Consider the following 12,943-nt stretch of genomic DNA (forward strand, 5'->3'; position numbering starts at 1 on the left):
CCTTATTATTCTATTTATTCATAGTGGGTTTTTTTTTCAAAAAGAAATGAAAATCTGTGGACATTGAGAAAAGAGAACTTACTGCTGTGGGATCAGCTTGGTCTGTACTTGTCACATGCTACTGTTTTGTAATCCTCACTTGCTTACAGTTTCTGTCTAAATTTCCATTCTGAGTTACTGTTTTTGTAGATAAAACGTCGATGGACATGATCAGTGTGTTGTCATTTTTGTCACTGGGGCTTGGAAAAAGCTTTTGAGGTTTGAATTCATTTGTGTTTTGGCTATCTTGACCACTTGCAGTGTATCTGATACTGTCAGTTTTGCCTACTCACCTGAATGAATTATAATCAGTATAATATAAGCTATTTCTAATATTCGTTAGAAAGGGTGAAGGAATCCTCCCATGAAGAACACAGAGGCTGAGGCCAAACCAGCCTTTTTTTTTTTTTTTTTTTTTTCCTTTAATTTTTAGCTTGCATGGAGACCTCCTGTCACCTTACCTTGTTTTGTAGCCCTCGACTGTGGCATGTGTGGTGGTGTCTGCACATGGCTGATGATCTTGCCTACCAGTTTATGACTGTAACTTAGTTTTACTTGCAGTCTAGTTGTTATTTTAGCTTCATTGACTATGTGAACCTTTTCTCAGGCAATGGCATATGAGCATATACTGGATTCAGCTAAAGATTTCTGTTGGTCTGTTCACATTCCTTGGCTGGGAAATTTGAAAGAATTACATTTATTAGGACCATACAAAAGATGGTAAATCTGGCCTGCTGTCACCTAGCTGTAAACCCCTGCAGTTTTGTCTTTCAGCAACAGTGATTGTTTGTAAGTTGAAAATTTTATCTAACCTTACAAACAAGCTTAGAGTCACTTCTCTAAGCTGTGTTAATTAAAACAAAGCAACTGCTACTGTAGGTTAGGAGCAGTATGGCTGTTCTTTAGCATAACATAAAAGACAGTGCATAAACCTCCCTCTTTCTATTTTTTGTCTTCTTTTGTCTCATGTGGCAGGAATTAATGATGTAGGTGTCCTAACTGGACAATATGACAATATATATGACAATATATATGACAGTAGCAATCATATGTTTATTTTCTTCTAGTGGCACCCCCTGGCTTGACCTCAGGCATCCTAAGAGAGTCGGACGCTGAGATGTGGGAGGTGGGATGTTCACCTGGAGGGCTGTGTGTCCCACTTCTCACCTTCTACATACAAGATTTTTTTTTTTTCCCTAATGTGCCTTTCAGCCAGAGAGGTGGTTGTACATGCTTAATTTCAGGCGTGTGAGTAGGAGAAAGTGAGACTGTTCCTATGTAGGAATAAATGTTTCTCTGTTCTTGGAGCAGGGCTGGACATGTTTCCACCCCATGGCTGGTTTTGTCTCCTCTTGCCTCAGCACTAACCACACAGTAAATGGATCAGGGCATTTAGGTGGGTTTCATGTGATGGAGTGAAGGAGTTTTATTAATTTATAAAACACTTAGAAAACTTTGGACAGTATTACATCCAGCTGTGAAACTTGCCAGCAAGTTGCAGATCCAAATGTTCTGTTAGGAGCAACAGAGCTGTTGCTTTACTGAGAGCTTTGAAGATGCAATAATTTCATTTAGCTATCCAGGTCAAATATGAGCATGGATCTCAAGATTTGAAAAATTATTTCTCTACTCATATTTGTGAAGTAGAATCTGACTTTGGATTCAAAGACAATATTTTTTATTATTTATTAAATGTTATGTTTATGGTACTATAAATACTTCAAATATTTTTAAATGAACTGTCAAATACACCCACAGACTAAAACAGGAGTCACATCTGGACATTTTACAGTTCACTTTTACTTCAGTTCTAAAATTTAAAAGCAATTTGTGCAATAAGTCATATAGAATAAAACAATAATGTGGAAAATACCCTGCGGTATTAATTTGTCTGCAAATTAATTTGAAGGAAAATTACTGAGTCCGAGTACTTCTGTGTGCCAAACATGTGTTTCATGGCCATAAGCACAGGATGCATCACTCCAGATTCAGCATTTACTTTTACACTGAGCTGTTAAGTACAAAAGCAACCACTGCAGGAAGATTCCCTAAAAAAACCCTAACAAAATACTTACAGGATGAGGTGCTATATAGTTACAATTTTTCAGGTGTACTCTTTGTCCAGTTGCCTTGCCTCTGAATTAGGTGGAAAATAAAGCAAGACAAATATGAAGTAATTCTTCATACTGCTTATTTAGTAGCTGTTTGAAGACTGATCTGGAATTTTTTTTTCCCTTTGAAAAATAACAGGCAGAAGGCAATTTAAATACTGTAATTTATCTTTGATGAATGATGTATTTAAAGTAGCTGGAAGCAAATAATTGGAGCGTGTAGCAATTAACATTCTGATCCCGCTAAGGGAGCTGCATGTGCTGACCCTCACCATCAGAATGTGGCTCCTAACAGGTATGAGGTCTAGTGCTAGTTTCAGCTTCAAAGGGAAGTTGTTGCACTTTCCTGTACTGATTTGAAATGAAATGCCAAATGAATCTACAAAGGGGTTTCTAGCCCATTCCAGATTAAGGTGGCCAAGTCTTGTGTTGCAAAAAAAAAATCCACAAGCCTTTGGGAAGTCATGAAAGGAGTCATGACTTGGTGACATGTCAAGCCCTGTCCTTCCTTAGTCTAAATAATATTAACTGAGTATTATCTAAACCATGATTTTTGTAAATCCTTCTCATTGTTGATGTGGAATCCCTCTACAGGTACCCTGTGTTTTTCTTATTCTGTTTTATTAATGCTTGGTGGAGGAGCATCAGTGGCAGCAGAGAAACTGATTCCTTAAATTATTTCTTTGAGGACAGTACAGCTATACTACAAGTTTGTGGTGCAGAATGGCCTTTGGCTCCCCTGGAGTCAGCCACTGCCAAGGAAACAATGCAGGTCCTCTCCGGTAAACAGAATATTTCACAATCAGACTTCTGAAGTAAAACACAAAATGGTTCATGTAGTTTTACACTCCCGGTTGAAATCGGTGATAAAAATGCATATTTGTAAAACTAGACAGAGTTGTTACAATCCTATTTCCAACACATACTTTGCAAAGGCTTCAGGGTGATTCACATTACAAAATATTGCATGCTGGTTTCACCTTGACATCCTGACATCAAAAGTATTAAATGCTTATTTGTGCTTCAAGCAAACATTAAGAGCTTTCTTCAGACTTAGGTTAAATTTTCCAGGGTTTTTTTTGGTGTTTTTTTTTTTTTTTTTTTTTTTTTGTCAAGTAGCCTTGGGGATTTGAATTTTGTCTGTTTACTGTAAATTTAATTATAAACTGTAACTTTCTCAGTGAGAAAATTTAAAAGCTTGTCTTTGTTACTTTACCTCAACAGTGGAGTGCTGTTCCACTGATGTCAGTGATTTTAGTATTTGTTCCATTGACATTCATGATTTTGGCTCTACTAGCATTTTAAGTTTTGGGGCTTGTTTATTTTTGTTTTTTGTTTACCAGTTAAATTTTTTCCTTGGTTTTTTGCATTAGTGGGAGTAATTTTGAAATGCTTGACATTTATAAATATATATTCCACAGGTTTGAAGTTACCTACCTTCTTAAGACCAGAAGCTCATAATAGGCAGTTTGATTCAACGTTATCTTCTTAAAATTTGGGATAGCTTATGATTTTAACAAAATTTTGATGTATAGGATTACTATTAATATGTATTTTATATAATGACAGCACTGGGGAAGGACTGTTCTCTAGCAGATCAGTAAATTGCTAAATTGAAGGAGAGATACAGGTGTTCTTGTCCTGATTTAGTTGAAGAGCTTCACCAATTCCTACACAAAGTAGGGCTGTAAATAATTCAGTTGAAGTATGAAGAGTAACACATTTTAAATAATATAACAGATATAATTATATTTGAGGCTTAACATCTTCAATAAATGTTACTAGGTTGTGCCCAGCCCTAGATCAGGCCAAAAAGTGTGACTGTTTTAATGACTTCTCTGGAAAATCTGTTGATATCAGAAATAATTTTGGTAGTTTCCCACTCCCTAATAAATCACTCTATATAATCAGATGCCATTAAGCATACATTACCCTGTAGTTTTCTTAATGGGATGAAAAACCAGAAAAAAAAAGATGAAAGACCATCTTTCATACCCTTGGTGCAGATCTGTCTGAGATAAGAGCCCACATACAATTTTTGTCTTAGCAGTAGTGGTGTCACATCGAATAAAATGAAATCTTACACTGAGTGTTCCAATTAAAGTAATTTCATATAGTCGATTTAAGCCTTTGGTGGAAGAAAAATTTCTGTTTGCCAGTGAAGCTTAAATAATTGACCTGAGGACTCAGTGTTTTTAGTTTTCTTGGTAATCCATCATAAGTTTCAAGCCAGAGACATCATAGTCTCATGAAAGTTCTGCTCCTTGCTGTGACTTATTTCAAGACAAGCTTTCTGTTGCATGCAGCAATGAAAAGTAAAGAATGCAGAATGATGAAATATATAAAAATTAATGGATTCCTTTATTGCACTCTAAATTGCACTACATAAATATTTTTGAAATGTGCATTCACCTATAATTTTAACCTCTTTAACCCTATCTGTACCTTTGATACCACTATTATTATTAGAGAACAGAGCATTGCTTGGAGGACTGCATTCTACTATTGAGACACCAGGCAAATATCAAAACCTTAAGCAATTATTTATGCTCAGCTACTTCTGTTTGGACTTGTCTGGATGTGTGTTAATTCCTGTGTGCAGATCTAGTTTGGTTCATTGAGACCTGCTGACTGATTTCAAGTCATCTGGTTCATTTCAACAGTTGCAGGCTGGAAATTACCTGAGTATTCATATCTTTGTACCAAACAAAGAACAATTACTAAACACTTTGCTTCCTTTGTTAAGTCATTTTTGTATGTCTAAGCATAAGGCAAATCCAGCAAAATCAGAAATAGTTTGTCTGCTCAGTCAACTCCCTGCTTTCACTTATCTTCCTCTTTCAGGTCTTTTCCTCAGTTTCAGGTATGCACTGTTTTTCACTCCCTGAAAAACCTATGCATATTTATTCAAATATAACAGATCTCATAAACACAGTATTACTTTGATCATTCATCTATTTCCTTCCATTTGCTCTGGTTAGCTGTTTTTAATTTTATTTTATTTATTTATGGTTTAAATCAGATACTCCTCAAGGTTCAAGTTCTATGAAAAACTGTAAACTATCTAGGCTATACTGCTGTGTTAAATCCATAATGGTTTAGGTTCCATTTATTTATAATAAGTAACCAAGTCACTCACAGCATTCCTTTTGAGCGAAGCATAAATGAGGTTGTATTCTCTCAAGAGGTGATCCTGGAATAATTTCCTTATTTAAAAAGATATTGTTTGCATTCTTTCTTGTAAGAGCTATAATATGAGAAAAATATAGGATAGAAGGAGGGAAAAATGTTGAAGTGGCATATTTTATTGTTTTTTTAAAGCTGCCTCCTAAGAAACAGCTCTGTTTTATATTTAGAAAACCTTGGTGTCTGTGGAACATCATTATACATGATATATGAACTTTAATACAAGAAAATTGTGGGTTCAGATATAATACAGTCATTAAGTTATATTCAGATATCATTGCTTAAGTGCCCAAAGGCTTCAAAGTCAATGCCAATCATTGGATCCTGGAGTGAACTTACTTGATAAACTGCTGTGTTCGTCATCTGTGCAAAGCAGTGGTGATTGCTGGCACTATTGATTTTAATGCTGGAAAACAGAAAGCTGATCTCTCAGGGGAGCTTGCCCTTTTAAATAGCAGTGTGAGCGTTAAAATTACACCTTTATTTAATATTAGTTCTTGAAGGGAAACTTCAGAAGAGAAGTAGCATTTATTCACTGTTTGAATCAAGGTACCGTGTCATAGGTGGCATCATATTCAACAACATTTTATAAGTCCATGAACGCTCCACAGACATAGCAAATTTCAAATCAAAACCAACAGCTATGAGTTTTAGATGTATATCCATGTATTTATGGGAGTGGAACACTAACTAATACTTAGTAGTAGATGATGTAGTAGAAGATGTAGTAGCAAGAAGGTGCAGTAAAATCGTGTGTAAGGAGGAAAGAGACAAGAAAATAATATCTTACATTCAGTATGGAGACAAGAAGCAAATAATTACTTTATAATTGTGTGTTACTATATATAATTGAGATTCTTCTAGGAGAAAAGTAAATAAGAATATCTGGGAAGTACTTACTCCAGTAATAGATTAAAAGGGTCAACAAATTAGGCACACACTGTCTTACACACAGGAAACTATTCCTGAGGCATTGGTTCTCACAGAAGATGTTTTTGATGGTGGGCTTAGTCAGGATAATGAACTTCTAGAATTATAGATGATATGTCTCTGGGAAGGTTTCTTTGAATACTAATCATCTTCTGGTGCTAGGTGTTCCTGTTTAATGACTTTGGGTATAGGTGCCACAATAGGATGGTAAGTGACATTAAGTGACATCCAGGATGTACGTCACCAGTAGTCTATTACAGTAAATTCCTGTGTGTTATTCAGGTAGTTCTTAAAACGTGTGACCTGTTTCACAATAGGTGAAGGTAGCTCTTCCAGGAACAGAAGTACTTAATACTGTGTGTTTATTTGCATAAGAGTACCTAATTTGCAGGTTTTAGATTGAGCTGTAGGGTGGCAAAAAAGTAAATGGCGCCTGAAGTTTCATTTCACCACCACCAAATTTTAGTTTGTACAGCTGGGGGTTAAATATGGATTTTAATTTCCATTTTTTTGTAGCTTTTATCAGTGCTCAGCTGGTGAATGCAGCAACTGCTCTTAATTGGAAAAGGATATTTTGTTCTAGGCTGATCAGGGTAACATGATTTGTACTTCTCTCCTTTCACAGAGGAATTCCTGTGAAGGATTAAGCATCTCTACTGAGGTGTTAAGCCTGAAGAGTTCAGGATATTCCTTATCCCTCAGTATTAATCCAGTTAGTCTATCCATAGCAGAAAGAGACAAATGAATAGCTGTGTGCCCTGCTCCTGCTGTGCTGTAGGATGCAGTTCTGCAGCTTCATATGTAGACTGTGTGTCCATAATATTGTTTCCTTTGTTTCACAGGTTTCCTAACCCCATTATGAAAATTTGTCATCTTAGAGACTAGAATTTGAGGAGAAAGTTATTCCCAGACAGGCTGTAGCCTCATCATTTGATCACATCTGGTGAATAAAGCAAGGCACGTGAGGAGCACGTGAGGGATAAGGTACCATGGGAGTCAGCAGCTGAGTGAGTTCATATGCAGAAATAATACAACTCAACAACTTGTTCAACTGAGCATTAAAGTGTTAAGTCAAGGTAAGGGACACCTGAACATGCTTGATGCCAGACACTGCCTGAACATGAAGGAGCAATACAGGAGGAGGAAATGGCATAGTCAGGGCCCAGAGCTCAGCTGGTTCACTTTGGGACTCTGTCTTTGTGCATGTGCAGGATTGTGTCTGACTCACAGAGGAATCAGTCCAGCCCTGTACAATTATAAAGCAATGATAATTTTGTAGTCTCTAACTTTCAGAATATTGTGGTCTTTTGGAAGATGCTTTTCATTATATTCCAGCAAATTTACTATAGGTGGCAATAGTGTTAAGAGATTAAAAATGTTTGACTACAAAAGCAAAATACAAAATATGGGGATGAGATACTGCATTATAATGAACAACAAACTTCTCAGCTGTCTTTTAAGTTAATTTAAACTGTAGTACCTTATCAAACAAAAGAAAGACACTGCAATATTTTTGTAAAAAAGTAGAGACCTCTTAAATTTTTACATTGATTGAAGAATGCTAGTACCAGGTTTCTCAGAGGTAGCACAAGGAAACAGAAGTTAACATTTGCTGAAGTCAGTCCTGAGAGGCAATCAAGAGAGAGGAAAGGCCAGGGAGGTGAGCTGATGGACTGCCTGATTCCAGGAGAGGCACATGAGCTGATTTCTGCTCCCCACACAGTGCTCTCAGAGATGGAAACAGAGCCTGTGCTTGTGTCTCCTGGCATAAATTGGTTTCAGGGGGTGCTGCTGCCCTCACTACATCTACTGGGAGGATTAGGAGCACTACCATTTCTTTGACTTCATGGTCATTGTTTTTTCCCTCCACAAGTGGAGGTATGTGTCTGGAAACAGCTGATGTGGTTGAGACTCAAACATCACTTCTGAATGTCGTGGTTTAATTCTTCATAAGAACACAGCTGAGAAATTTTGTCTTCTGTTATTTGTGATGCAATTAATTAATCCCTAGGAATAATTTCATGATTTTTGGTCCAACTCTCCATAAATCCATTAATTTATTTGTTTAAAATAAGAGCACGGGCATGGAAGTACTTAATAGTATCTTTCCATAAAAAAAAGAAACTGCTGGCTCCCTAATCAAAATCTGAATATGAATATGAACATGAACTAAATATTAATATGCAGTATGTGTTTCAGTTTTGCTGAATATTCAAGCCTTGGAGAAATATTAGTAGCTTAGCTTTTTTGCCTGGAAGTTGAGAACTTTTAGGTAAAGATTCAATTTCAAAACCTTGTAATAGCTTCATCATGAATGCAAAAAGTAATGTGATAAAGTAATGGTTATATTTACAAACCGATATTTTTCAGTGACAGCATTTCTTTAATTTGTAAAAAAATCCATTATTTTCAGAATGGGTATAATAAATCTGTTACAATATATTGAAAATATTAATTAATTACTGTAATAAATTACTATCAAACTTACTGATAGAAGCAGTTATTGTAATGAGTTTTACATCTTGAACTATAAATAATCCTTCCATACAGGATTTAAAAAGCCCACAAAGATAACCTTTTTGATTGAATACCTTAAAAGAAGCTTATATAGTCTTATACAAAGAAGTCACAAGTGCAAAAGCATTTTGTACAAGATCTCTGTATTTCTTCATGTCTTGGCTACTTTTTGTGAGGGGCTTAGTGACCTTTTTTATTTGGATCCCTGTAGTTCTGTCACACTTTTTTTTTTTTTCCCTGTTTTTGTGTGAATAATTGTAGGCTCTCTAAAAGCCATCATCTGAAGTAATCTAAGGTGCACCCACAATATCCAAATTGCTGAAGAACATTTTGTTTCTGTGCTTGCCCAGTGTGTGCATCAACTACCAGCACACTGCCCCTCTCTGAGAGGTGGATCATCCCAGCCAGTTCCTGCCCATGGTCAGTAAATGTTGGCACTATGGATTGCAGATAATTGAACCTATCATTGATGACTCTTAATGTCAACACTCTGCAATTCCATGCCTGTTTGGAGCAACGCTGTGGGAGAGCATAAAGCTACTGTGCTCTATGCTGCATTGACCAAATACAAATGAACCCACTGCTGAAAAGTTTGTCACATCTCTATTATCCCAGACACACAATGGAGTGTGTTCTCCAAGGATGTTTCTGTTCAACAGGGTTCTTAATTTTCCCCCTTCACTTTTAAGAATCAGCTAGGGTAACCATAGGACAGAGAAGGGGGGCTGGTCATAGTCGTGCTGTTCCCACACATATTATCAGTGTGTGGCTGATTCATTATCGGTCAGCAAAATACCTAACCTGTGTCTGATGTAGTTCCCTCTAGATGCCGAAGTGGACATTTTTGATTTTCTTATCTCTGGTGCCACACATCAAATTGATATTTTGAATACACCTGAGGAAAAGAAAATATTAGTGATTACAGTTCTGAGCACCTGTCATGGAAGCGAAATACAGAGGAACAAAGAGACAATAACTCCAGAAGCTTATTCTTTGAAGGCTTCTTCTCATACAACTTGTAAAATCTGACAATTATTTCAGGTTTCAACTTTTCCATCCTTATCTTTACTAGCAATGGAAGATACTTTAAAAATTACAGTTTGGACTTCAAATATATAGACACTTAAACACTGTTCAAATACGTTTAGTATTTAGTTTTGGTTCCGGAATTTCCCCAATGTTTTGCTACTAGAATTTGGCCTTTATAAGCATTTGAGACCTAATGAAAGCCTCCTTATGCATAAATAATATTTCGTTTTTACAATTCACTTTTCAGTATTTGAAATAGGAGAGGCAGCAATATATATCAGTGAGTTTGGTTAAAAGAGAAACAACAACAAATAGATCAATGGTGTGCTTAAAATGGAAACTACCAGTGCAGAGTGTTTAGGGCAGCTTGCAGAGACACATTGAAAATTTACCTGCCAGCTGTCTTGGTGAGTCATTGCTCTTACTGTGCAGGTATTCAGAGTAGCTTGTGTTGCTGAAACCTGATTTCGTTGCACTGACACACCAGTGATCAAGTACTCCCTATGTCCCTTTGATCCACCAGATTGCTTCTTTCTATCCTGCCAGCTTCTTTACAGCATTATGAGGCATAACCACTTCAGAGATTTTTCAGGTGTTCTGTAGGTCATGACATAGTGAAGCCATGACTTTACTCACAAATATTTTGTATATGCTACATTTCTGTGTCTTGGGGAGGAAATTGAAAGCTTATCCACCAAGCAATTGACTGGCCCGTGATGGCCCTGCCCAGATATTTTTTCAGGCCCTAAGAGTAATTATTTCCTAATGATCTGAATAAAAACAGATGGAGTCTAGTCTTGTGTTATAGCAACAAAGCATCAAAACCAGGCCACAAAAATTCATGATGCTTTAGATACATCGTCCATCTTTTTATTCAGTTAATTCTCTGTGCTGCTTCTCATCCCAACTTTTTAAATATGGGGCCAGTGAAGACAGTCTATTTTTTATCATCAACATTCAAAAGACCACAAGAGAAATATTTTGTTGGCCAAGGTTGCTTTCAGTGTAGTTAGCATTCTACAAAAAAGCACAGATTAAAGCATGTGGCACAGCCTTGTAGTGTGATGTCTCAAGTCAGACTCGTGGTCTCACCCATTTTTTGTACTGAGCATTGCTTACTTGCATTGCCAGCATTCTCTATGGTTAATGCATGAGCCAATTCACAGATCTTCTTTTATTACTTTTTCTGTGCTAGGAATAATGTGCCCACACATCCTTAGTGCTTTACACTGTTATGTTTCTCTTTCAATCCTAGGCAAGAAAAACAGACTGAAATCACAATTAAATATTAATATCTTAGAATACTCAGGGTTTGAAAATTACCCATTGCTTTTATCTTGGAAAATAAAAATTGTTTATTCATTAGTCACAACTTTATGAATCAGTTATTTAGTGGAACATTAATCTTTTTCTTTTTTTTTGTAAGAGTAATTGTTTGACTTTTGCTTCTGGTGAAATTTTCTTTGTGTGTATTACATGCTAACATGGCTCTAAAACAGCTTCTCACTGAAGTTATTCTTGGCCTAATTTGCTACTTTCTTAGAATAAGAGCTTTGCAGCAGGGTTAAAATGGTATTTGTAGCTGTGGGCTGCAGAACCAAATATCCTAATCCTTGAATCCACACTCTTTCTAAGAAAAGAGACTACAGCTACAGGTGCTATCTTTGGATTTTTTCCTTAGACACTGATGCTCTTGATAGGTCAGTGATACTCATACTTGCACTGGCTCTCAGGTGCAAGGGATATTTGTGTCTCTCTCTGAAAGAGGGACATGAGGAGAAGCATATTTTATCCTTCTACCTACATAAAACTTTAAGTACCTATCCAGTCCTGCTGTTTCCATAGGAAATTCAAAACTTCTTGTTCCTATAAGTTCTTAAAAGTAAGCAGGCATGCCTGGGGCTCTCTGATATGCAATATAACTAGCAGTGGAAGGCAAAAAAAAAAAAAAAAAAGTAATATAAAAAATTACCTGATAACCTTGCAAAGACAGTTGATTTTTTTTTTTGGTCACAAGTAAAAAGCCAGTTCAAAACAGAAAGCGTGCTTGGGTTGGAAAAAATGGAAAAATGCTCAAAAATAATTATTCCTTCTCATCAAATAGATACTTTGTCACAACGGAATTGTCATTTCAGATGGTTAGAATGCTTCTCATATGGATTATTGCTTAGTATAGATGCACAATTATATTTTTTCTCACCAGGAGATAGAAAGATTATTTTTTTTTTATGTATAATTGAGTATATACAAAAAACTTGTTTTAAAGATGGCATGAGTTAAAAAAAAAAAAAAGAAAATGTATGTGAAAGATGCTAACTAAAGATCCTACCATAATGTTTTCTCAATTATAGCAGTTCATGTTTTATTCATTTGTCACCCTTGGCACTCGATTACATCAAATTCTCCTTCTAAATACAAAGAATGGATTCCCACTCACTTTTTTTTTTTTTTTTTTTCTGGCTTTATTGTGGATGAGCTTGAAAATGTGTTCAAATTGGTCTGAAGGTGGTGAACTTCAGAGCTCTCCAGACCTGTTCTGCAAATTAGTCACATTATGCCAAGTGAAGTGACCCATCTTCTGTGCTGGGGGCAATGTTCCTCTGTGCTTCTCTCTTGTTAAGGATGTGCACTCAGGAAATGAAAAGCATATCCAGTAATTGTCTCAGTCTTGTAAGATCTTACAAGTTCCAGATTGAAATGTAGACATGGAGCTGGCATACATTAGGAACTTTACTAGATGGAAGAATGTTATTGATTTGGACAGTTGGTTTTCCTGGGTGATGCTCTGTCTGCTTGGACAAAGGGATCAGCTGTATGGAAGGGTTGCTGTGGCTTCTGTAATGTGAGATCCTGCTGGGGCTGTACATCTGTGATGGTTTTAAAATAACACTGCTGAGCATGCTCTAAGTGTACAGTATAGTCTGTGTATGCCACAGCTCATAAAACTGACAGCATCATCAAGGATGGAAATGACATTTAGTTCAAACTCTTGGACATTGCCAATTTCTGAAACTTTCATGTTGAAAACTCTTCTGCCTAGCCATGAGGCTGAACAGAAGAATTAGCAAGATGGTACAAATCACAGTGTACATATTGCCATAATTCTTGGATGATTTTCAGTAGGAAAACTA

General features: G+C 36.4%; 1 protein-coding gene across 4 annotated transcripts in view; it reads left to right on the forward strand.

Moving 5' to 3' along the window:
• Positions 1-12,943, forward strand: part of CCSER1 (coiled-coil serine rich protein 1) — a 603,186-nt gene that overhangs the window by 496,604 nt on the left and 93,639 nt on the right. Inside the window, exon 11 of one of the 4 annotated variants that reach the window (XM_053941471.1) lies at positions 7,109-7,176. The exons of the other annotated variants lie outside the window; for them this stretch is intronic. The gene's annotated coding sequence lies outside the window, so the exon portion shown is untranslated. Of the gene's footprint in view, positions 1-7,108; positions 7,177-12,943 lie in introns of those variants that run through there. 4 annotated transcript variants of the gene reach the window in all.

Source organism: Vidua chalybeata, chromosome 4 (genome assembly GCF_026979565.1).
Source record: "Vidua chalybeata isolate OUT-0048 chromosome 4, bVidCha1 merged haplotype, whole genome shotgun sequence".
Classification (NCBI taxonomy): domain Eukaryota; kingdom Metazoa; phylum Chordata; class Aves; order Passeriformes; family Viduidae; genus Vidua; species Vidua chalybeata.